This window comes from Cryptotermes secundus, unplaced genomic scaffold, assembly GCF_002891405.2.
Source record: "Cryptotermes secundus unplaced genomic scaffold, Csec_1.0 scaffold334, whole genome shotgun sequence".
In the NCBI taxonomy this organism is placed as follows: domain Eukaryota; kingdom Metazoa; phylum Arthropoda; class Insecta; order Blattodea; family Kalotermitidae; genus Cryptotermes; species Cryptotermes secundus.
This window is the reverse complement of record NW_019731573.1, coordinates 1,365,529-1,391,763: the sequence shown is the minus strand read 5'-3', so window position 1 is coordinate 1,391,763 and position 26,235 is coordinate 1,365,529.

Below are 26,235 nucleotides of genomic sequence, written 5' to 3'. Positions count from 1 at the left end.
ACTGCAGCGGTAGACACATTTCAAACATTTATTTAAAATTAAATGTAAATTGGAGAATAAATTTAGTAGAAGTCATACTCATTTGTTGTTATGGTAGGATACAAAAACTGGAAAGAATTTGAAGAAGGGAATAAAGGTAGTAATGGCAATAGTGCAGCAGCAGGAAGAAAAGGAAAGCAGCTCAAATGACCGTAAGTATATCGTATATGTAAAGCAGCAACCGGATGTTACGTGGACACATAATCTATGTAATATAATGAAACACAATTCAATAAATTGAATTCGAAATTGAATACACGTCAGGGATTTCAATGCTCGTAACACTAAACTGTGTGCTGTAGGGAACTGTGAAGCGTGGAAACAGCGACAGTGTTACAATTATTTGTAGTTACGACCTGTAAGTGGTCAACAAATCTATTCACCAATCCAAACTCTTTCTATAGACACACATACTACGTGACAATATGTAACTGTTATTTTAACTATACAAAAACATGTAAACAGTACATCCATGCGAATTTCCAGCACTCCGAACACCACAGTACCTGTGATTGGTCGTGACCTACGTTGCCTTTGCGTTGAACTCCTCACTCTACTGGCATAGACTCACCTGAAACACAAACAAGAGTCACTTAAGTCAACTAACACTAATTCCGTGAAAGTAAACCCAGCTATTGTCAACAATTTATGGCAGGGGTTTCCAGCCTTAAAACATGCACATACCAGTTTCCAAAACTCGGTATTATCAGCATACCCCTTTTCCCAGTCATACCAAAATCAGTTAATTCGTAAAGATGTCGAGCAATATCATAAGACAATTTTTTTCCCTTCACAGAGGATTTCATCTGACAGCAAATGGAAATCTGGTAATTTCTTTTTCTGGAGTGTATAGACCTTGAAATTCTCTCGCATACCACCGCTGGTATGCTCATCACACTTTTCGAATCGCTGTTTTAAGGTATCTTCAGAAACGGTCGTCGTTTCCTTACTGACAACCGTGCCTCTTAACATTACTCGTACAACATGCAGCGCCGCTGTGGCGGATCGACGCATCTGACATGAATTTGTTCCGTTGAACGCATTTTATTTGCATCCAGCACATCAAGCGAGAGCATATGACAGCGACGGAAGGAGCTATACAACAGCCACTGCTAGGTAATGGGTCTGTAAAGAATGACCGCAATAGACGCACGCAACAAAATAATTGTTGGAGGCGGTGTTCTCTATGGGCTCCGTGCACTGGAGCTGCGATTAACAGAGAGCCTAGAGTCTTACGGCTGCAGTCAGAAGAGTAGGAAGTTGCTGTGAGATGGCCGCCAGCCTGGGGGTTCGGCAGCACTATGCAGATGCAGTGAGACAGGCGACAGCCAGCGAGGGACGTGAAGCCATGAACACGGAAGCTGACGGATCTAAGGGGTTCATAAAAGCATGCGCAGTGCATCTGGACGTGTCTGCTGAGATAAGGACTACAGTGTGTGTTCGAGTTAATTTGCATAGTGGGGGGAGTGGAGTACAGCTGGGTCCACTCGGCACGTAGGCCACTGATTGGCCTATTGTACCTGCGCCGGGTGATTATGATGACAGAGAATTTGGTGGAATGAAGATTGGAAGGGGAAATCGAAGTACTCGGAGAAAACCTGCCCCAGCACCACTTTGTCCACCACAAATCCCACTTGACCAGACTCGGGTTTGAACCCGGGCCGCCGCAGTGCGAAGCCAGCGACTAACCGCTTGAGCTATGGTGCGGCCTTTAGTGTGTTCGAGTTAGTCAATGTTTTAGGTTGAGTGCGGCACCCTCCCTTTCTCCCACAATGCAGCTGCAACCACTTTCCGCTACATCATGCCATATTTCTCATTCCTCACACACAGCCCCAGAAAAAGTGCCTCCGAACGCGGCCTCTACGGACCCATGAATACACATGTTTCTTCTATGGTATCGCATAATGGACTTCGGTGAAAGCATGAAGGGCGTCTACACCAAATTTCATCTTTGTGTACAATTCCCACTACAAAGCCCACTTTACATGAAGATCAAATCTGTCCAACTACGAATAACAAAAGAAAGGGAGGGATGAACCAGATCTGTTCTACTTTAACACAAAACACTGACATAAATGGCAAAGTTGCAGCTAATGGACAATCTTCCGAAAACGGGAAACTAATTCGACCTGCTGTTGGAGATCCATTTTACGGAACATCCGGTACCTGGAGATGTTCCTCCCACCTGTCTGTAAGTGGAAGAAGATCATCTGCATGAACATGAATGGAATCTCGCCACCAGCGGACAGCTGGATCACGCTTCAACTTCCAATCCAAGATGGAATTTTAATGACGTGGGAGGTGGTGTGCTCGCAGTGAATAGATGTGTGTGTGTCACTGAACGCCCCCCGGCTCAGCTGTAGCATCACCACAGTGACCCCAAACATGGCTGCATTACCTTACTGTTCTTAAAACATTTCAGTCCGCTGACTTGATTAAAATTTGTCTTGGAGAGTATTTACCAACGTGGGACTGTCTATCACATGGGTAGGAAGTGAAGTCTCCAAAGTAGGAACTTCTGCACACGAATATGCTCAGGGGCCCAATTGGATTTTCAGAACGAGGTATTAGCTCCTAGTTCTGAAAATCCAATTCCGGCTGCTCCCCATGTTAGGTGTGCCCTTGTCACCACGGGATGGCGCGTCCTCAGGTTGCGGATGGAGGAGACGGCCTCCAGATATGGAGGGTAGCTGTGAATGTAATAAGCAGTCGCGGAGAGCCGACAAGGGTGGGGTGTCCTCCAACTGGGGAGTTGGGCGTGGAGCTAAAAACTACTCACCGTGAAATCTAAAATAGGTTCGCGGCCTTGGAAAACTTAGACACTGAGGCGGATATTAATAAATCTTGGGAAACTATTAGACAGAATATAAAAATTTCTGCCAAAGAGAGCCTAGGTTATTATGAACTGAAGACGCATAAGCCATGGTTCGATGAAAGATACTCAAAATTATTAGACCAAAGAAAACAAGCCAAATTGCAATGGTTACAGGATCCAAGTGAAATACATAGGGATAATCTGAATAATATAAGACCTGAAACCAGCAGGCATTTCAGGAATAAAAAGGGGGGTTATCTGAAAGACAAAATTGATGAGTTTGCAATGAACAGTAAGAACAAGAATATTAAGAGACCTGTATAGAGGAATAAATGACTTTAAGAGGCGTTACCAACCTAGAAGTAACTTAGTGAAGGATGAGAACGGTGATCTGCTTGCAGACTCCCACAGCACTTTGAATTGGTGGAGGAACTACTTCTCTCCGTTATTGAATGTATATAGGGTCAGTGCTGTTAGGCAGACAGAAATCCATACAGCTGAGCCGTTATTTCTTGATCCTAGTTCTTTTGAGTTTGAAATGGCTATTGAAAAATTGAAAAAGTATAAATCGCCAGGATATTAAAATGGATCATAGAGAGATAGGATGGGATGGTATGGATTGGATTGATCTGCCTCAGGATAAGGACCAGTGGAGGACTCTTGTGAACACAGTAATAAACCTTCGGATTCCATAAGACGCTGGGAAACTCTGGAGTAGCTGCACAAGTGGCAAATTCTCAAGAAGGGCTCAGCTCCATGAGTGAGTGAGTGAGTGAGTGAGTGAGTGAGTGATACATCGCCAGACTGTTATCAACTTCCGGCACGACTGATTCAAGCAGCAGGCGAAATATTACATTCTAAGATCCATAAGCTAATTACTTCTATTTGGCATAAGGAAATTTTTCTTGATCAGTGGAATGAGTCTATTATTGTACCAGTTCACAAGAAGGGTGATAAAACTGACTGTAGTAATTATCGTGGGATATCACTGCTATCAAGTTCATACAAAATTTTATTCATTATTCTTCTCTCAGGGTTAACTCCATACATAGATGAAACTATTGGATATCATCAGTGTAGGTTTAGAAGTAACAGATCAATTACAGATCAGATTTTTTGCATTCGTCAAATACTGGAGAAAAAATTGATGCACAAAGAGACGGTAAATTACGTAGCTATTCGTAGACTTCAAGAAAGCCTATGGTTCAGTTAGGAATATAAAGAATCCAATTAACAGTGCAACCCCTTCTATAATCACTCGTATAAGTTACAACACGAAACATCGAAAAAAGAAGGAAAAAAAAAAAGGTCTTCGTGACCTGCTACATAAGTTACTTTTAAGCACTATGTTGACCCTCGACAATTCCTTGCTACAGTAACCCGAAACCGCGTAATGGCATTTATTAATCTGATGCGTAGAGCATATTTTGTATAGGGAGTAACTTGAGTCATGTTTCGTAACGAATATAACCTAACCACGCATGTTCCTTTGTTGTCTGATCAGTTTTTGTAGACTTTATAATGAACGTATTTACGCAGCTCTCAGTTAGACGCTCGTTGTGGTTACAAGACACAACTGACGAAGATCACTTTCATCGAAAATGAAATTCTACCCTAATTCAGTGGCTTCCACAGCTCTCCATACGTTTTAATAAAACAGAGTGTATAATTAAATTATTAAAACAAATATGATACGTAACCAAGAACAGCAGAAATTCAGAACTGCTTCTGGCTAAAATGTTTCGGTATAATTTCCACCTAAAATCTCAAAAGCACACTGGATACTTTTTTCTGCCATTGCTCGAATATCAATTAGTTTTATGGACAAGAGAGGACACATAGATCAGTCTTTGTTTTCTTGGACGTGACGTCGTGCAGTCTGGTAGATCGTTACCGGAGTTTAGGAGGAAACCTGCCGCTTCCAACTTCAGGGTATAAGAGTATTCACTGGTAACATACGACTACACCTCACATCCTAGAACATGGTAATCTTCAGGTGTAATCAGCAGCTCAGTATACTCCCTGGTAATACTAGGGCTATGTAATTCCGGTCAATAATGTATTATTATTATTATTAATGACAGGAGTTTAGTTACTAGACTTGGGGTTTGGATTGGTAATTGGATCTAGTGAATCCTTGCAGATCGCAACTACAATACTTATAGCGCTACCTCTGATTTACACACTCTACGGTTCACTATGGCAGGCACTGTGCACTGCCTGGTAACGGATCCCACGTCAGCATAGACTCCTCAGCTTCTGTCCTCGGTGGCTGGCGGCCGGCTCTCTAATCCAAGTGTCTCTTCATATTCTCAGCTCCACTCGACTCAACTCTTCTCTTCACAAGAGAACTACCAACCCTCAGCTAATTGGATTGCCCGAATTGTCTCCCTCATAACTACGTTGCACGGTCGGAACAGAAAACACCGTTTTCAACAATAACCTTATTGCTATAGACGAATGTTTACAGATCCGTTGCTTAAAAACGAGTTGCATAACATGATTGTTCTATTGCTGCGTGTGCGTATGTTGTTTGCGTTACATAGCAACGGCCGCCGTTTACAGAACCATCGCCTAGCAACATGTCAATGCGACACATGATTATTTTAATGCATTACAGTTTGTTGAATGTCGAAATTCAGTAATAACTTCTAAATCTGCGAATGTTACAAAAATTTGGCACCACTTTTGAACGGGTGATCGACCCATCCAGAGAGCTTTATCTGCATAGGAAACAGAACCCCAGCGTAATTCATCTCTGCGTGGACTTCAAACCTTCGATTCCAGTGTTCGTTCTTCCAAAGGCAGTTACGGTTTAGACCGCCCAGGTCTTCTGGGCTTCTGAACGTTGTGCACCGCCTTACTGTCCCAAACTGAATGTAAAGTTTAGGGAACTCCTTATATTTCCGTCGTCAGGTAAAGAAAATAGAGAAATACATACTCAGGATGGTCCGGGAGCCGGGGCCAATCTCAGTCACTTACGTACAGGATTCTACTACGATGCTGGAAATTCTGGAACTCAGGAATACCAACTGTGACGCATCGTCAAAACCCTTAGGCCTGCCTTCAATGGCCGCACTTTTCCGAAGCTCCAGATTCGGTGATTGTGTGCTTGTACTTAATTTGTCGCAGTTTCAGGCATCATCGAAGACAAGAGTACTGGGTTCGCGTGTGCCTTCTGGTTCTTGAAGCCTCGAGATGGTCTTCGGTAAAACAATTCCCTCTCAATAGCATAAATAAAATTCAATATCTCATATTAAATTTTTATTTAAGACAAGTCAAACGTGATAATCAATGAAATGTCATTTTAAGGTTCTAAGATTTAAGACTTCTTTCTTAATTCGCACAGTGGGGAGTGGAGTCCAGCTGGGTCCACCCGGCACGGCGGCCACTGATTGGCTTATTGTAGCCAGCCCCGGGTGATTAGGATGATGGAGAATTTTGTGGAATGAAGATTGGCAGGGGAAACCGAAGTACTCGGAGAAAAACCCGCCCCAGCGCCACTTTGTCCACCACAAATCCCACTTGACCAGACCCGGGATCTAACCCGAGCCGCCGCGGTGGGAAGCAGGCGACTAACCACCTGAGCTATGGCACGGCCAAAGATTGACGTTAACTTCACGTCCCGGTCGCTTTTACCCTGGGATGAATGGCCCGTTTCAATTGGACATGAGGTTGTGTCAGTCCCAAGCGTGGCCTGCACGCTGTGGAGAAAAGATACACAACTTGACATTGCCGAGAATTGAACCCGGATTCACTGGCTGTGCAGTTCGCAGCGCAGTAAATATAACGGACTGAGTTATCCTAGCTCCCGACATTATTACTATGTCTTGTCTTGTGAATCACGAAATACTTAGTCATCCCAAATTGCTTGCTTACATCAGCCATTTAATATCCAAATGTGTTCCAGATCACTTTATTTTCGAACACTTGTAATCTACGTAGTACCCTCAAAACAACACGTTTCACAACCACACAAATGTACGCTGTGGTTTTCTGCAAAGAGGGCGTATAGTCTCGTAGATTGTTTTCAATGTTTCGGAGAATTATGGCGCTTCCATGCTCAAACGGGTTCCTCTGAAACGTTCGTTATCACCTACAAGACTATACGGTGTCATATCTCAGAATACCACAATATACGTCTCAACTATCGGAATGACATCAAGTCTTAATACTGAGAATGCTGTTGCTTTGTCTTCGTGACCTAGTTACATTCTAAGAAGGGCCGCGCCATAGCTCAAGCGCTTAGTTGCTGGCTTCCCACCGCGGCGGCCCGGGTTCGATCCCGGGTCTAGTCAAGTGGGATTTGTGGTGGACAAAGTGGCTCTGGGGCAGGTTTTCTCCGACTACTTCGGCTTCCCCTGATAATCTTCATTCCACCAATTGCTCCACAATCACCCTCACCTATCATCTGGGGCTGGTACAATAGGCCAGAAGTGGCCGCAGTACAAGGAACTTAGTCCCACCCCACTAACATTAAAAAAATTAAGGTCGTGCCATAACTCAGGCGGTTAGTCGCCGGCTTCCCACAGCGGCGGCCCAGGTTCGAGCCCATGTCACGTCATGTGGCAAAGTGGGCAAAGTGGCTCTGGGGTAGATTTTCTCCGCGTACTTCGTTTTTCCTTGCCATTTCTAGTTCCACCGACTGCTCCACATTCATCGTCATCCGGGATTGGTACAAGAGCTCAATCAGTGGCCGACGTACCAAGTGGACTCACGGCACCACAAGATACTAAAAACAACCAACTAACTAACTACTTTCTGAAAAATCACAAAAGATTCACTATTCGCAGTTAGATTGTGTAGGTACGGAAAATAACAGTCAGTATCACTGAAAATGGATTTGAAGATTATTATTTTGTGGGAGATAACGTCGAAGTGTGGTAGATATTTACCAAAGTTTCGAAGAAACCTGAACGTGAAAACATATTATTACGTGTATCAGTGACTAGAGACGGGGTTCGAATTGGTAATTAGATTTATTGATCACTTACAGGTCGTAACTACAATTAATTATAACACTTCCAAGATTACTATAATTATAACACATTAATAGAGACTTCTATATCTGCTTACACTAGTCGTTTTTTTATTGCTAGTGGGGTTGGACTAAGTCCCTTGTACTGCGGCCACTTCTGGCCTATTGTACCAGCTCCAGATGATAGGTGAGGGTGATTGTGGAGCAGTCGGTGGAATGAAGATTGGCAGGGGAAACTGAAGTACTCGGAGAAAACCTGCCCCAGCGCCACTTTGTCCACCACAAATCCCACTTGACCAGACCCGGGATCGAACCCGGGCCGCCGCGTTGGGAAGCCAGCGACTAACCGCTTGAGCTATGGCGCGGCCTACACTAGTCGTTACTAGGCAACATCTAACTACGAACTTCCCGTGGCTATATCCTACCGAGATCTGACTCGCAGCGCCAACTGTCTTCAAGATAACTCCACTGCACGGAACCCATGGAAAACACAGTCTTCCTTTGTTATAGATGAGTGTTTACAGCTGTTACCCAGCAACAGACGTCCTACTGTTCAGTGCATTTGCTTTGCGCAGACCGCATATAAAACACAGTTTCCCCTATACTGTTGCTGTCACGTTCTTAAGGGGGGGTGTTTGCCGGCCGTCATGTAGAAACGACATGTTTACAAACATTCCTCCATTGTTGCGTAACCTAGCAACGTGCTGTTTACCACGAATCTGTCTTCGCGGGAACTTTTTTTTACCAACCCGTTGCCTAGTAATGGGAGGACATGTAACAATATTCTACCGAAACGATGGTAAATATCTAGCAGGCTACACTTCCCAAACGAGTATATCCTTAATAGTCCACATAATTTAATAGTCAGAACCTTAAAGCTCGCGTGTAGACGGACAGGTTTTCAAGAATAACTCTAAGATTATTATGACTGTGAGTCCTGTCGGTAGAAGTAGCACTGACAAGGTCGGAAAGTTCACAACTGCAACGACAAACTTCCTCCACTAAACCCAGGCCACTCCATATCCCATCTTTCTGGGCCCACTACAGGCTAATTCTGTCCTGTCATCTAAGCTTTAGCCATGAAAAGAGACTGGGATCACGAACTCTCTTGCATTAATAAAGCCAGGAAACGAAGGTAAACAGACAAGATACGATTGCACAATCACTAGCCTTTTGAATAATTTTGTGGGCCACCCAGAAGTTTGATTGGGCGGTAAAGAAAGCGAAAAGTGGGGCAGGGGGAGGGGTCCGAGTCAATACATTTACGTGACTCCACGAAATGTTGTGTGTCAGTCCATCTGGAGACTATTGTGTACCTTCGTCCACATGTTCCGGCGATGGCTAATACTGGAGGCGATCTTACTGTCCAGTTCGGAAATGTTGCTCACACGAGAGATGCGGTATGTTCCGTGTGTACACAAAGTGACTTCACGCCAGGGGTGGGCAATTATTTGTATTCGCACACCACATGAGGCCATGTGAGGTCACGGGTGCCGGAACAGGGAGGCAGGCGATATATTCCAGGTATCGGCCCGTCCCCTGAATTTTAAGGACAGAGATGCATGACTCCCAGATTTGTGAGTCAGTACAATATGGTCGTGATTCCCGGGGAGTCGAAACCAATGATGACTCTCCTGGCCAAGGCCAGCAGCAATTTCCCCGACAGACTGTCCCGTGAATCACTTTCTAAAAACAGGCGTTCTAGGAAGAATTAATCGCTTAATTTCTGAATGAACCACGACAAAACGAGACACACATGAACAGACAGCAAGGTGATCTCGTAAGTCTAAAAAATTACGGGGGATGCACAGACAAACGGACAGAAACAGCCGCATATAGACAGAGAGCAAGGTGATCTTTAATTTTTTTCAAACTGAGAGAACTACGCCAATAAACGTCATTCAATGACTGAAATAGTAATTACAAAATTTGTTGACGTGATTGTTCTGACTAAATATAATCTGCAGACGCACCAGGATACTTTCATAGTTACGCCTAGACCGACATACTTAAACAGACACTCAGTCAACGGGTCCAGAGCGGCATCGCAAAACTGTACTGAACCCAGTTATGGGCGTATGTAATTAAAATGAAAAACAGGGCCCACCTGTAGCATTGTAGCCGTTCCCCGGGCTCCCTGAATTACGGTCGTGACTGGAACAGTCAGTATGCTTTGCGTGAAAAATTTGGTTAATTTCAAATGTTTCGTAATGACGCTGACAAACTGGAACTGCAATCGTAAAAGAAAAATGAGCAGCAATTTCGAAAATCCTTGCTACCACAAATTTCTGAATCTTTCGTCCTTCCGTCTGCTATTTACAGACGTAAAGATTAATATTTGCAGGTAAAGCTATCCCTGTTACAGGCTGTCGAGGTCCATTGGGTTGTGAGACGTCGAGGCTCCCACATTTTCTATATCCAACTGGCTCACAGATGGCTGTGAGTTTATCAGCCTTAAGCGCCGGACGGCCTTTACTTCAAGGAAGATTCCTGGTACTCATTTCTGTTAGAGGCTGAGTCGACCCCAGGGTCATAGTGCGGCTGGAAAGATTAAGTAAATTAAAATATCCAATGACTTTATCGGGAATCAAACCGGCGACCTTTCGGCTTGTAGCATAGTGCCTCAACTAACTACGCTTCAGCATGCCCCCAAAATTAATCCATACAAAATTATAATTTTGCAAATGGTTGTGTATAGTTTTGAAGTTTGGTTTCTCACGTTAAAAGATGAGCACACATTGGGGGAATTGGAGAGTAGGATGCTGACAATATTTGGACCCATAAGGTATGAAATAACAGGGGAACGGAGAAAACTGTAGAATAAAGAGCTTCATCAAATGTTGTTGGTATGGTAGAAGGATGAGACGGGTAGGGCATGGAGAAACGTGCATAAACAACTTTTCGGTTGGATAATCTGAAGGAAAGGAACCAACAGGAAAACTCAGGTGCAGATGAGGTTAATATTAAAGTGGATTTTAAAGAAACTGTATGAGAGGACGTGAACTGGATATATCTGCTGCAGGGCAGGAAACAGTGGCAGGCTGTTTTCAACATGTTAATGAACTTTTTGTGTTACATATAATCCAGGTAACTTCTTGAGTAGCTTAACAATTATTTTCTTCTAAATAAGCACTCACTTCCGTGGACTAATTAGTCATTTGACTTGATCTGATATGTAATTATCAGCCCATATTATTTTGGGCCGCGATTTTTTGTTGACATTTCATTTCATTGTTACCTCCTTACTTTCTTAAAATTCATGTGATGCATTGTTTAAGCTAAACACTTCTAGAGCTCACAGCAGATCAAAGTCTGGGTCTATAACACTGATATAGGAGCACTGGTAGCTTGAACGGAGTATTCAGATCAGCGAAAAACCAGGGTAGATTCCAGTTACCCCTGAGGGCTTCAGGAGTAAGTTACTTTGACTAGCCAGTGAATGATAAGTCGTTTGAAACAACAACGTCACCATCCTGTCAGAAGTGTCAAATCAGAGAACAGTGGTTCGAAATTCCCGAACAAGTCTACAAAGCTTAAAGTTTGGAGACATGAGCATGGTGCTTACAATCCAACCATCAACATATTTTGGATTATTCTGTGGACAAAGACGGATGTGCAGTTCATAAGCTGCTGTATTCTATATTTTATTTATATTTTACGCTTCAAATAAGAGGTAAACCTATTCCTGGAGCAGACTTTGAAGGCCCATAGGGTTGTGAGACGTCGATGCTCCCACATTTTTTAGACAATAGGCTCACACATGGCGGTGAGGTTGTCAGCTTTATGCGCCGGCCGCCCTTTAACCCCACGAAGATGCCTGGTAGTCATTTCCGTTACGAGGCTGAGTCGACCCCAGGACCATAGTTGCGGCTGGAAGGTTTAGGTAAATTGAAAAATCCAGTGACATCATGGGGAATCAAACCCACAACCTTCTGGCTTGTAGCATAGTACCTCAATCAACGACACTACCGCGTGCCCACATTTTAAAAGATGTTTGTTTTTAATAATTCTCGTTGAAATTCCAACGGGCGGTATGCCAGTTAGTAATATAATTTAATTAGTCCCTACAGGAACATAGTTTGAATATGTGGAAAGAAATGAAAGCCATATTACCTCTGTAATTCAGGTAAGTAAATTCATTTGATGCCGGCATAGCACGAAATTCGCTTCTTAGGAGCGAACACTGCGGACGTGTCAGGTGCCGCTCCGTAAAGCAGTGCTTATAGTTGAAAGGGAAGACAAACCCAAATGTAAAAGTCGAATTAAGTAGCTGTACAACCGGCCGATTCAATCCGACGTGCATACAACTAACTCAGCGCAAAAAAAGATTCCGCAGAGCGAGTGATGTTTCCAATCGGGAACGAAACTGGGACAGCTCCAGCGATGCACAGTCAGCCTCCTCTACAGACCGGGCCAGCACCAGCCATGCACAGTCAGCCTCCTCTACAGACCGGGCCAGCACCAGCCATGCACAGTCAGCCTCCTCTACAGACCATGCCAAACCCCATACAGAGCTATGCTCCAAATGTAGCATTTCACTAGTTTCTTTCTCAAATTTAAGTCAAATTTGCTGGTAAAAAGATCCTTCTTCTTGCTAAATGCAGCTTTTGCCATGGCAATCCTGGATTTAATTTCACTAGTACACCTTCCGTCATCTGTTAACAAGCTACCCAAATATTTAAAACATTTCACATTCTCCAGTTGTTTTTCGTCTATCTTTATTGTGACTGGGGTTGGTTGTCTCGAAATTTTCATTACTTTTGTTTTTTCCACATTCATTTTTTAAACCACCTTCTCCCAGTAACTTAAGCACATTTCCAGGTACATTATCATCTCCTGTAGCCTTTCCATTCCTCATGTCCGTGATAGTTTTTCCACCTCACTTTGTAAAATATATGGTCCTTTCTCGTCTGTATCTACTTCTTCTTCGGGTTCCACTTCCAAGGTTTCTGGCCGATTAGGTCGATCATATAGTTCTGTAATATAATTTTCCCAAATTTTCAGCATCTGCCTCTGATCTACTATTCTATTCCCTGGGAGTCTTCGATGCCAATATTTTGAATCCCATGGTTCTCTTTCCATCCTAGTTCTTTTGTCTTCATGTACATCAAATCATAACGTCCTGTCCTTTGAAATTCTATAATCTCATTACATATCTTCTCAAGGTAGTCCTTTTAGGCCCTGTCCGTGGCTCTTTTCAATTCATTCCTCAGTCTCCTGTATTTCCTCCTGCCTTCTTCATTGTTTACATTCTTCCATTTCCTTCGCTCCTCCATTTTACTCATCATCTCCTGTGTAACCCATGGCTGTCTTGCTATCTTCTCAACTTTACCAACCAATTCGCTAATAGTAATACAACCTACAATTTCCGCCGATAAGGACTAACCAGATAAAAACAAATCAAGCATAATTACAGCAACCCAATCAACAAATTCACCATCATGTACAAACTTCGTACAGCGAAGACGACCTAAACATTAGTGAAGAAGACAGCTGCAAAAAACATCAATATCAAACAGTGAGTAACAAACGAAAATAATAAACTACCAAACAGCTGCAGAAATAGCAGAGCAAATCCAAACTACTAACAGATTTGACTCTCTTAGTGAACTACGCCACGATAACAACCAAAACAGGCAACCACCAACCTCAAAGATTCCTACTAATCCAAAAAGATCACCCAAACCACCACTTATATACATTTACGGGGTGAATAACTTTAAAGCAATGCTAAATAACCTTGCCATGGTCACCGAAAATGATACTTTATACACCAAAGCGCTGCCCAACAATACAATAAAAATCATGCCAAATGTACCACAAACATACAGACAACTAATCCAACATGTTAGGGAGGAAAAAATCATACATCACACGTACCAACCGAAACAGGAAAGAGCGTACAGATAAGTAATTCGCGACCTGCATCACTCTATACCAATACGAGACATAACAGAAGAATTAAACAAGAAAGGACATAAAGTAAGAAACATGATAAATGTAAGACATAGAGTCAGCAAGAACCACTGCCTCTCTTCTTTGTTCACTTGGAACCACAAAGCAACAACAAAGAAATTTACAACTTAGAATTTTTGCTAAACTGCAAAATTCGTGTTGAACCGCCCAGACGCAAAAATGCTATTGTACAATGCACAAGATGCCAAGACTATGGTCATTCAAAAAAAATATTGTACCAAGCCATTCAACTCTGTTAAATACAGTGGACCCCATGACACACAATCCTGTAGAAAACCCAAAGACACCCCAGCCAAATGTGTCCTTTGCAGCGGAAATCATCCTGCTAATTACAAAGGCTGCACCGTATACCGTGATCTGATTAACTCAAGAAACAAAGATAATCCCAAAAGAATCGATAATACGCCACAAGCCACAAACTACGCACGTCAAAATATAAGTGATTCACAAGCAGCATCTGAAAGCCCAGCGACTCACCAAACCAATAACAGTCCCGCAGATATCGTAAGCCAGCTTACAGTGTTTCTCAACGAATTTAAAAACATGTTCAACCAGCTTCTCAACCAAAACACTATGATATTAACCATGCTAACCACTATTGTAAACAAATAGCACAAACAGCGAAAACAGTAATAATAGCAGCATGGAATCCCAACGGGATAAACAACCATATCGAAGAAATTACTGTATTTCTAAAAACAAATCAAATAGACATCCTACTCATATCAGAAAGCCATACTACTGAACGAAGCGTCATCAAAATACCTTATTATACGTCCTACTATGCCAAGCACCCTGATGGGACAGCCCACGCAGGCTCAGCTCTAATTATCAAAATAAAGTTGAAACACTACGCAACAGAACCATATATCACGAATAAAATACAAAGCACAATAATAAAGCTAGAATCCATGGCTCGACCTCTGGTCATCGCTGCAATATACAGCCCCCCAAGACATGCGATCTCCCACCAAGAATACGAAGACTTCCTGCTCCAGCTTGGTCCACACTACTTAGTGGCCGGCGACTGGAACGCCAAACACACTGCATGGGGCTCCAGACTGATCACACCTAAGGGTAGAAATCTGCTGAATGCTATACAACAAAACAACCTGAACTGCATATCAACAGGAGAGCCAATATATTGGCCTACTGATTTAAATAAAACACCGGACCCATTAGACTTTGCAATCACAAAAGGCATTTCCGGCAGTCATAGTTCTATAGAAACTAACCTAGACGTGTCATCAGACCTCAGTCCGATCATAATAACACTAAGTAATCATGTAATCTGGAAGCAACCACCACCACAACATTGTAATAGAAATACCAATTGGACACAATTCCAAGATTAGATCAACGAAAACATTGCCCTAATCTCCGACTAAAAGAACACCAAGATCTTGAAGACGCAGTGAACTACATAACCAAACTAATACAAACAGCTGCATGGATATCCACACCAGAAAGGAAAAAGACAACTCAGGAAGCTCATAACGTTCCACTGCACATCAGGGAATTACTCTACAAAAAACGCCAAGCAAGACGCAGGTGGCAAAATAGCAGAAACCCACTAGACCAGGGGTCTCCAAACTTTTCGAACAGCGGGCCACATTAGGTAATTCAGCACTTTCAACGGGCAGGATAAAATGAGAATTTAATAACTCTATGTATATAAGTTTTATTGAAAGCACAGAATTTCATAAACTAAATACAAAGTACATGAGAATAAATTATCGTATATTAATGACAACAGACAGTAGTAGCAAATGCTCATATTTTCATCACAAATTATAATAAAACAATTAATGTGAATGATGGAACTCTTTTTGCATTCTTAAAATCTGATTAAATTGAGGTTCAAATTTTGAAACGCTAATCACAAGTAGCGACTTTAAATGTTCATCGGATAAATTTGCCCTGTATTTCGACTTGATGTACTTCATCTGGGAAAAAGTTTGTTCACAGAGATATGTCGTCCCAAAAATGGAGATAAATTTACAAGCAAATTTCTTTAAATTTGGAAATTGCTCAGAGTTCAGAAATTTATAAAATTCGATCAAATTTCCTTCCTTGTATTTGTCTTTAATATGATAATTTTCCTGAAGTTCAATAATTTCCATTTGAATTTGACTTGGGACATCTGCAGCATCACAGTCAAACGGATTTTGAAACAATCTAATTTCCTGAGCACTGGAATCCAAATCAGCAAATCGCTTCCGAAATTGTTCTTTCAAATCTAAAATGACTAAATTTGCAAACGAGGAAGGAAATTCTGCTTCACCCTTTTTATGCAACTCTGCACAGTATAGCATATGAACAAAGTTACAATTTTTCACTTCGCTTTCCAGAAGTATCAACTTTGCTCTGAATGCCTTGATAGGTGCAAATAAATCACAAACTAAGTTATTTTCACCCTGCAACTTTAAATTCAAATGGTTCATATGGTTCACCAGATCAGCAAAAAATGCTAATTTCCAAAGCCACTCGGTATCTGATAAAAGTGGTTCGTGATGGTTTTTCTCCGTAAGAAATATATCAATTTCATTCCTGAGCTGAAAGAAGCGCGAAAGAACCTTTCCACAGCTAAGCCATCGAACTGCAGTATAAGATGTCAGGTCAATAAGCTCGGAATCACATTTACCAGTACTCATTGGAAAATTAGTTCAATTGCCGAATTTCTGCACAATTCTTTCGCGGGCCGGATAAAATCACATCGCGGGCCGCATGCGGCCCGCGGGTCGTAGTTTGGACACCCTTACACTAGACAAAACAGAACTCAACAAGCTAACTCATAATCTACGATCAGTCATAAAACAAGCCAAAAAACGAAACGTTCAAAACTTATATTACAAACTTATCACCAGACGACCACTCCCTGTGGAAAGCCACAAAGAAATTTAAATGACCAACACTTGCAATACCACCGATTAGAAAACATGACAGAAGCTGGGCACGGACAAATAAAGAGACAACAAATTTATTCGCTGAGTACCTTGCAACAGTCTTCACACCAAACAACGAAAATAACAGCACGGAGGACGAAGTCGAAACCTTCCTAAACTCTCCCTGTCAGCTATCGCCACCGATAAGAGCCTTCTCACCAACAGAGGTCAGCAGTTTAATAAACCTGCTCAACCCTCGTAAGGCACCCGGATACACTCTAATAACAGGCGCTCTACTAAAGAATCTCCCACGAAAAGTCATCGTACTATTAAAAACTATTTACAGCAGCATGATGCGACTATGCTGCTTTCCTCTGCAATGGAAGTACGCTCAAGTCATAATGATACCCAAACCCGGAAAACCACCACCCGAAATCAGTTCGTACAGTCCGATAAGCCTACTGCCCACGCTATCCAAAGTATTCGAACGACTCATCCTCAAAGGACTTGCAGAAACCTCTACTAATGACATAATCCCTACGCACCAATTTGGCTTCCGAACAAATCACTCCACAATCCAACAGTGCCACAGAATCGTTGACAAAATAAAAGAAAGCATCGAAGGAAAGGAAACACGTACCTCCAGCTTTCTCGACGTTCAGCAGCCTTTTGGCAAAGTGTGGCACAAAGGGTTCCTGTATAAACTGAAAATAAACCTATCCGCACAATTATATCTTACTATAAAATCGTACTTGAACGAACGTTACTACCAAGTCAAAATCGACGACGACTTATGCGAATACCATCTAATAAGAGCAGGAGTTCCACAGGGCAGCGTCTTGGGCCCCTTTCTGTACCTAATCTTTAAAGATGACGTCCCACTAACAGACAATACGCTAATGGCAACATTCGCCGATGACATAGCGATAATGTCATCAGACCAAGATCCAAACATAGCCTCCCAAAAACTGCAGCAACACCTCAACTCATTCCAGAACTGGATGGAACAATGGAAAATCAAAGTAAATCCTGCAAAATCCTCCCAAATAACATTTACAACAAGAAGAGCTGTCTGCCCGCAAGTTAGTATCAACAGCACCCTCATACCCGTCCAACAAAAAGTTAAGTATTTAGGACTCCACCTTCACGAAAAACTAAGGTGGAGAACGCATATAACAGCTAAGAGAAGAGAACTAGAGCTCAGAACCAGAAATATGAATTGGCTAATCGACAAAAAAATCACAGCTATCTCTTGAAAAGAAAATAATCCTATAGAAAACGATAAACAAACCAGTCTGGACTGCGGGATAGAGTTATGAAGATGCAGCAAACCTTCCAACACAACAATTCTCCAAACGTTCCAATCCAAAACGCTAAGAAAACTAGTTAATGCTCCCTGGTACCTACCAAACGCTACCTTACACAATGATCTAAGCATACCATATGTAACAGAAGTCATCAGAGCATACGCGGAGAAACACAAAAACCGGACCACTCAAAACAACAATCAACTAATAAGAAACCTCTTCAACCAACCAGCAACAGAAAGAAGACTAAATAGAATGTGGCCAGAGGATCTCATTAGATAGGCACCAGAGAATCATCGGAGGATAATACCTGCTTCAATATTTCACACACCCATCCCTTTTACTAATTACTCTATTTATGTATATTGAGTAGATTGTAAAAAATATTTTAAAATAAAAAAACAGAAAAAAAATTGTTGCTGGTCACGGTAGCCGAGCGGTATAAGGCATGTACTGTGTTCGCTCACTCGGAAGCCGGAATCGTGGGTTGGAATCCGACAGAAGGCATGGATATTTGGTATGTGTGTGTTTATTATGTGTTTATATTGTCCTGTGTTTAGGTAGAGGCCTTGCGAAGAGCTGATCACTCGTCCAAGGAGTCCTACCGTCTGTAAAATGATCGTGAAACTGAAAATTAGAGGCCAGGGCCCAAGGGGGCTGTAAAGCCTTTGAAAAAAAAATCACTAGTTACCAACCTTATAGATGCCTATAATAGTTGATAACTGGCAGTGGACACTTCATTAAGAAACACAGCAAATACGTTTAAACACCAACACAAATTCGTATGCAATCTGAACAAGACTTTACATCCACCCCACAGTACGTTACGCAGCAGTTTTCTCAAGTGTCGTATTTGGTATCTTTTGACTAATGAACAGTTACGACACCTCTTTGGATTTACCTGACTGAACTACTTTTGTCAGGGGGATTTGCTTACAGCGTTTTCCCAGCTTTACCGATAACACAACGAGAGGACTTGATAACCTGTCAGCAGATGAGCTTGGCACTTAAGAGCAGACGTCCAGTATAAGAGATTAATCTATAATTTGTGATTTATAACTGGGGCCCAAATACGGATTAATCCTACAAATGATGTACCCCACCTTCCTGTCTCGAAATTCCATTCCTCGTCGGTATGAGATAGGAGGGTTGCTAGACAGGTTCGCTTCGCGGTGTAGCGTCAGTGCTGATGGGTCAGAGTACAAGGCACTTCTCTAACAGTACGTAGGCAGCGGTCCTTCTGTAACATAACGCTCTGTTTGCTACCTGCTTCATGCTGCTTTCTTGTTTATATCCTGAAGATGGAAGTAACATGTTCCTCCGAAATGTCAGTGGACTTTCACCGGACTATAGGGCGTTATATCCCAGAAGACAGAACCCTTCGCTTGTCATTATCATCATTACTACTCTGATCAACATAATTTTTGTGTCACGTGGTAGCATAGTTGCTAGAGGCACTATGCTAAAAGCCGGAAGGTCGCGGGTTCGATTTCCGATGAGGTAATTAAACTTTTTTAATTGACCTAATCTTTCCAGCCGCAGTATGGTCCTGGGGTCGACTCAGCCTCTTAACAGAAATGAGTACCAGGAATCTTCCTGGGGGTAAAGGGCGGCCGGCGCGTAAGGCAGACCTCACCGCCATCTGTGAGCCGAGAGTCCTGAAAATGGGGGAGCCTTGATGTCTGACAACCTTATGGACCTCCACGGCCTGTTACAGGGATAGCTTTACCTTTTCATTGGTAGCATTAATGTCACTAAGTTAATAACAAGGCCGGTCACGGTAGCCGAGCGGTCTAAGGCATGTACTGTCTTCGCTCGCTTGGATGCCAGGATCGTGGGTTTCGAATCCCACTCAGGGCATGGATGTTTGTATGCGTTTTTCTGTGTTTGTGTACAGGTAGAGGCCTTGCGACGAGCTGATCACCCGCCCAAGGAGTCCTACCGAACGTGTAAGATCTAGAAAAACCGAAGTGGCGGAGAAGTTCATGGAGGTAGGCCTAGGCCTAGTAGTGCCAAGGGGGGAAAAAAAGGTTAATAACAGTTTTGTTAATTTGGTTAATCGGTAGTTCCAGTATTTTCTTACAAAGAGTGTTGTTATACTTGTATTGCATCTACTGTGCAGTTGAATGTCTTATTTTTTCCTTGGCACTACAGCCCCAGTGGGCCTAGGCCTACCTCCATGAAACTCTCCGTTTCACTTCGGTTTACTAGATCTTACACATACGGTAGAACTCCTTGGGCGAGTGATCAGCTCGTCGCAAGGCTTCTACCTGTAGATAAACATAGAAAAACGCACACAAACATCCATGCCCTGAGTGGGATTCGAACCCACGATCCCGGCTTCCGAGCGAGCGAAGATAGTGCATGCCTTAGACCGCTCGGCTACCGTGACCGGCTGAATGTCTTATAAGACCATGAATGTATTTGTCCTAGATATCTATTGCTTTCTTTGCCGATTGTGTTAATTCTGTAACTCACGCCTGTAGCTGTTGAGTTAAAATTGTGGCATATTTGCTGAAAGCAACATTGTGGAACCAGAGAAGCAGCCGTTGTTAGCGAGCGGCTCTAAAACATTTGTTTCTAGGCAACAGCTCTGTAAAAACCTTCCCGCGGCAACGAATACGCAAGCAACAATTGAAGTACTGTTGGAAACGGTGTTTTGTACTCGGTCCGTGCAAAAGGTGTTATAAGGAAGACAATTAGGGGCAACCAAGTCAGTTCTGTACTGGAGTCGGTAGAGAAAAGGGACAGTTGAAAGGGAGCCGCCATTCAGAGAGGACCTGAGTGCGGAAATTGAAGAATCACCTCTGTTAGAAGCCATTACCAGGGAACGACTGGTGTAGACACAGCAGGCTAGAAAAGGCTTGGCGGGCGCTGTAGTGATTTGTGAATTGTGAAGATCAGCGGTGGCGCTGTAACTGCTTGTAGTTCCGAGTCTTGTGTGCATAAGTGGTCAATAAACCAAATATCCAAACCAAAACCCCGTCTATAATCACTTCATACAATGTGACAATATATAAACTTATAGAACTGATCCGAATTGAATATTATATAAAGTTTACAGTCCTTCGCCACAGCAGATATTTTTACAGTAATATAATTATATTAATTTATTACAGCTATCACATCTTCAGACGCTACATAATATACATCGTCACTTAGTCTCAATCTTTTTAATAAATATTTACAATGGCGCTATAATTTTGTTTCTCTGTTTTTGAAGCACTCAATGTTCGTGTTCTCCCTCGGAACATATGCAACTTCCCTGTGTTCAGTTGTTCCCCTGCCACCGTCCTTCAGCCAGATGTGCTTCTGCTGCTAATGCAGCTGTAAATCCAATGATTCAGTTTAAACTACTTTAATTGATTTTATTTGTTCTGTTTTGTCCTTGTGTTCGTTTTTTCTTTTTATCTCACTCGTGTTTGTATTCGGTCTACGTCTGTAATTGGCCTCTGAACTGTAGATTCAGTATGTAATTAAAGTATTAAATTAACATTTACAGAATTAATTATCATCATTATATTCGATTGTAGTGTATTGTCTATATTATCAACGAAAGTATAAACCAACAGATGGCAGGGTAGGCAGTTCACATCAGCGTTGGCACTTTTTACTTGCAGGAGGAGTGAGTGCGTTTCGAATTTCGGGCGGAACAGCGTCTAGCTTGAGTCTTTTCGTGGTTTAACTCAGTCCTTCCACGCAAATGTCGACATAGTTTCTAAAATTAGGATTCCATCGACCTCCTTTTTAATTCATTATTAATTATTTTTATTCTTTAACTGGTTAGTTAACTACAAGTATCGAGGCTATACAAAGAGTCCCAGGAAGAAAGGACAATATCCTGGGAGGTCATAGTATCGGTCAGCCTTAAAAAATAACTGTGTGTGTGTATATATATATACATGTGTCCTATACCGACTAGTTTCCGAGATAGAGCTATTTCACTGTACAGTACTCTGTACACTGTACAGACGAGCAACACGCCATGTCCTCACACGAGTTGCACCGAGATAGAGCTATTTCACTGTACAGACGAGCAACACGCCATGTCCTCACACGAGTTGCACCGAGATAGAGCTATTTCACTGTACAGACGAGCAACACGCCATGTCCTCACACGAGTTGCACCGAGATAGAGCTATTTCACTGTACAGACGAGCAACACGCCATGTCCTCACACGAGTTGCAAAGTACACTGATGTTCACGGTGGAATTTTCAAAATGTTATTATACTAGGTAAACTGTATCAACTTTGTCACTTGAACAATAAATATTGGTATTATAAACAGTACGTAATATCTCTTTCTTATCAACAATTTTGGAAATTCGCGGTCAAATAGTTGTATCTCGGAATTCGTTCCAAATACAACATGTACATATACTTTTTTCTTTGCTTAGAATGACAGATACTGTGACCTCCCAGAATACTGACCTTTCCTCCTGGGACATTCTGTATAGCGCCGCCATCTTTCTATGGTCGGATGCTGTACACCCTGAGACACTGACATCACTGTTAAATAGGCCATAAAAATAAACAAACAATAATCAAATAGAGAATCGTATTACTAAAATATTCCAACATCGAAGCAGGTCGGACTGAAGCTTTCACCGTCTGTACGTAGCCTCTCCCTGCTCCTGATGACAGCGATGGAAAGGCTCGTCCCATGACCGAACGGCACCCGGCTCTGCAAACGCTGCAGCTATCCCTGTAACAGGCCATCGAGGCCCATAAGGTTGTGAGACGCCGAGGCTCCCACATTTTCTAGACAATCGGTTCACAGACGGCGGTGAGGTTGTCAGCCTTAACGCGCCGGCCACCTTTTACCCCCAGGAAGATTCCTAGTACTCATTTCTGTTAAGGTTCGGCCACACAGAGCGCTACGCTATGTTCGCTACGTACGCTACGTACTCTGTGTACACTCTGCGACGCAGCTAACATAGGGAACATAGCGTACGTAGCGTACGTAGCGCTCTGTGTGGCCGAACCTTTAGAGGCTGAGTCAACCGTAGGGCTGTAGTGCGGCTGAAAGGTTTAGGTAAACTGAAAAAATCCACCTCGCCGGGACTCCAAACTGCGACCTTCCGGTTTGTAGCATAGTGCCTCAACCAACTACGCTACCGCGTGCCCCGCACGGTCATCTGACGAAACATGTGTACATATCTGCCAGACTACGCGGTATTACACGCCAAAAAGACAGTAATCTTCTGTGTGCTCTGAGTTTATCGGACGTCAGAAAGTTCTCTGGCCGATAGACATGAATATACCCACTGGCTATGTCTAGTGTATAAAATCCTGACCGCAGGGCGTTAAGTCTTGATTCCGCACCCACCAAGCGTCCTTAATGCGTTCGTTGTTTCTAGGGTTTATATACAACTCTGCTAGGCATGTCTTTTCGATTTTACTATTTATAGCACAGGGGTGGCCACACGCCCCAAGTACTTGAATGTCCGCATTGCATCACAGCTTGTAGCAGTCCATTCACCCTTCCTTCCACTTATCGATTTGTACTTTATTTTGTTTCTCCAGTCACACTTTAATGAACCAATCTGCGCTTCTGCCATGCTTTCATAAATCCATCTGCGCTTCACCATTCCATCTAACCTTTCCTTTCTAGGTCTACCCATTTTCTTCCTTTCTATACTTCCATTCTTTCATAAATACATCTCTGCATCAGTCCGTCGTTTACGAAATCTACTGGTGGTTGTGTCAAGCCATGTATTCGGCCAACCATCTCTCCTTCCTCAAACCCCATATACTGCGGGAAATAAGGCGCGCTATCTCAAGTTTGTGACGTACATTCTTACGTCATTACAGAGTTACTATATTCTTCTCCGAACATAATTCCGGCATTCACACGCAGGTCTCGTCTGTGAGGTTACCTGCACAGCTCAGGCGGTTAGTCGCCGGCTTCACACCGCGGCGGTCAGGGTTCGTTCCCGGTGGATTTGTGGTGGATCAATTGGCACTGAGTACTTCGGTTTCCTCCGCGTATTTTCATTCCACCAAATGCTCCAGCTATCATCTGGGACTGGTACAATACACCAAACAGTGGCCGACATAACAAGTGGACTCAGTCACACCCAACCCCATCCAAAGAAAACTAAAAATGTGATGTACCTTGGTTCAAAGACTAGATGAACCTAACTGTCTGTGCGCCACCCTATACTTGTGTCAAGTCATTCACCCAGCCATTTCGCGTCACGGCCATCATCCTGTTAAGAAAGAGACTGAATCTTCACGCGAGACATAATGGACGAGACACGATTATGTTTAGGATCTGTATTAATAGCCGACATGATATAACGAATCTTTCTACTGAATCTGCGTAACATTTAAACGATGATCTGGACACTAACAAACACTTCCGTTACGCTGCCTCACCCACGGGTTTGTTTTGTATTCGTACTGTGTTCCACAGTTAACATATGTTTATCTTAGTTTTGAGGTAGCCTCTTAGTATTCAAACATTTATTTTCAGTCAACCCTGCGCTTCAAAACACTGATAACTTCAACAAGAAGTAGCATAGTGTTCATCGACCAGCCCTACCTAATTTTATACGCTGGAGAAATGCATACATTAGCATATCCATCTCGTGACTTGCGGTACATCTGCTGTCAGCATTTCTCAAGCTTCAACGTGTTCCATCTCTGTCCATCCAGGACTTCTTTGTATTCTGTTCACATCCCCACACAGGGGCGGCCCTCGTATAGGCACTGTGGAACTGCAGCACCCCCAATTTCCACTTGATATTATCGATAACATTTATATAATGAGTCCTTTTTTCTTTAATTCTTTCTTTATACTTGTACAATACAATATATAATCCTTAAGCTTAATGTCAGTAGCCAAATCTTTGTATGGAACTGTGAGTTTCACAGTTCCAGCGGCGAGGTGTTCGTTGACTGTGCGCATGCGCACATAGGAAGCTACACGCGAGGCTGCAAGGGTGAGGGAGCACTGCAGGAACGACAGTGCCGACCGGTGGCGTGCTGGTGGAAGGTAGTTTTTTTTACTCCGCGTGTGTTGTGCTTAAAAATAATCTAATTCTAGAATTAGATTATTATCCTGCTTCCAGCTATTCTATTTGATTCATTTTTTCCGGTTGTTTTATTTAACAGAAAACTTAACCATGGCCTTGCATCCCCGAGAAATAAGTTCTGTGACTGTAAGTGAACTTCAACAGCTTAAGTTTTCACAACTGTCTCTCCATGAGAAAGTTGCAGTTAAGAAACGAGGTCGTTTAACACCTGATATTCTAATATCTCAGCCAGGCATAAGCAAGAACAAGAAATATATTCGTAGCTGTAGTTCTGAATGGTACAAACGGAAAAATTGGCTATGCGGCTGTGAAGTAAAAAATGCACTGTTTTGCTTCCCGTGTTTGCTGTTTGGGGGTGATGTAACGTGGACGAAAGATGGTTTTAGAAATATAAACAAAATGAAAAAAAAAACAACTGAAAAGCATGAGAAGTCAAAGAAGCACGTTGATAATGCAGTTTCACTGTCACTTTTAGGAACCGTAAGTATTAAGGAGAAACTTAGTGAGGCATACAGACTTTCAATCAATGAGCATAATATAAAGGTTAAAAAGAATGGATTTCATTTTTAAATGAATAGATTAAGCTTGAACTGTAACAATTTAGGTTAAAGTAAGTAAAATATGTTTGATTTTGTTCTTTTAGGATTTTATCAAGTTTCTGAATAAATTTTCTTTTTATACATGTTTGTTTCCTTTTATACAATTTTAAAACAAAGGCTACAAATTTTCTGGAGCAGCACCCCCACTAATTTTAGCTACGAGCCGCCAATGTCCCCACATATTCGCTGATGGATTGTCAGTATTTCGCGGTCGCGAACTTGTGCCTGAGGGCCGGCTCTGGGGCCCATCCGGCTTCCTATCCAATGGGCAATGGGTACTGGAGGCTATTTCCCCGGAGGTGAAGCTGACCATTTGTCTCCATGTACTACCGAAGTCAAGAATAACGGAGTTAGAATTCCAACCAATATGTATGTGGAGGTACAGCTCCATGCATTAACTTCGGCACTAGATGAAGACGAATGAGCAGCTTCACGTCCCGCCCACTTTAAATACTGTGGCATATAGACCCGTTGCTAAGCCGTGACACTGTAAACAGCGACCGGTACTAGGTAACGTCTGCAACGCACGCCACAATTGAACAACGGGGTGATGCAATCCGTTTCTAAGCAACTAGCGACCAGTACACCAGGTTAG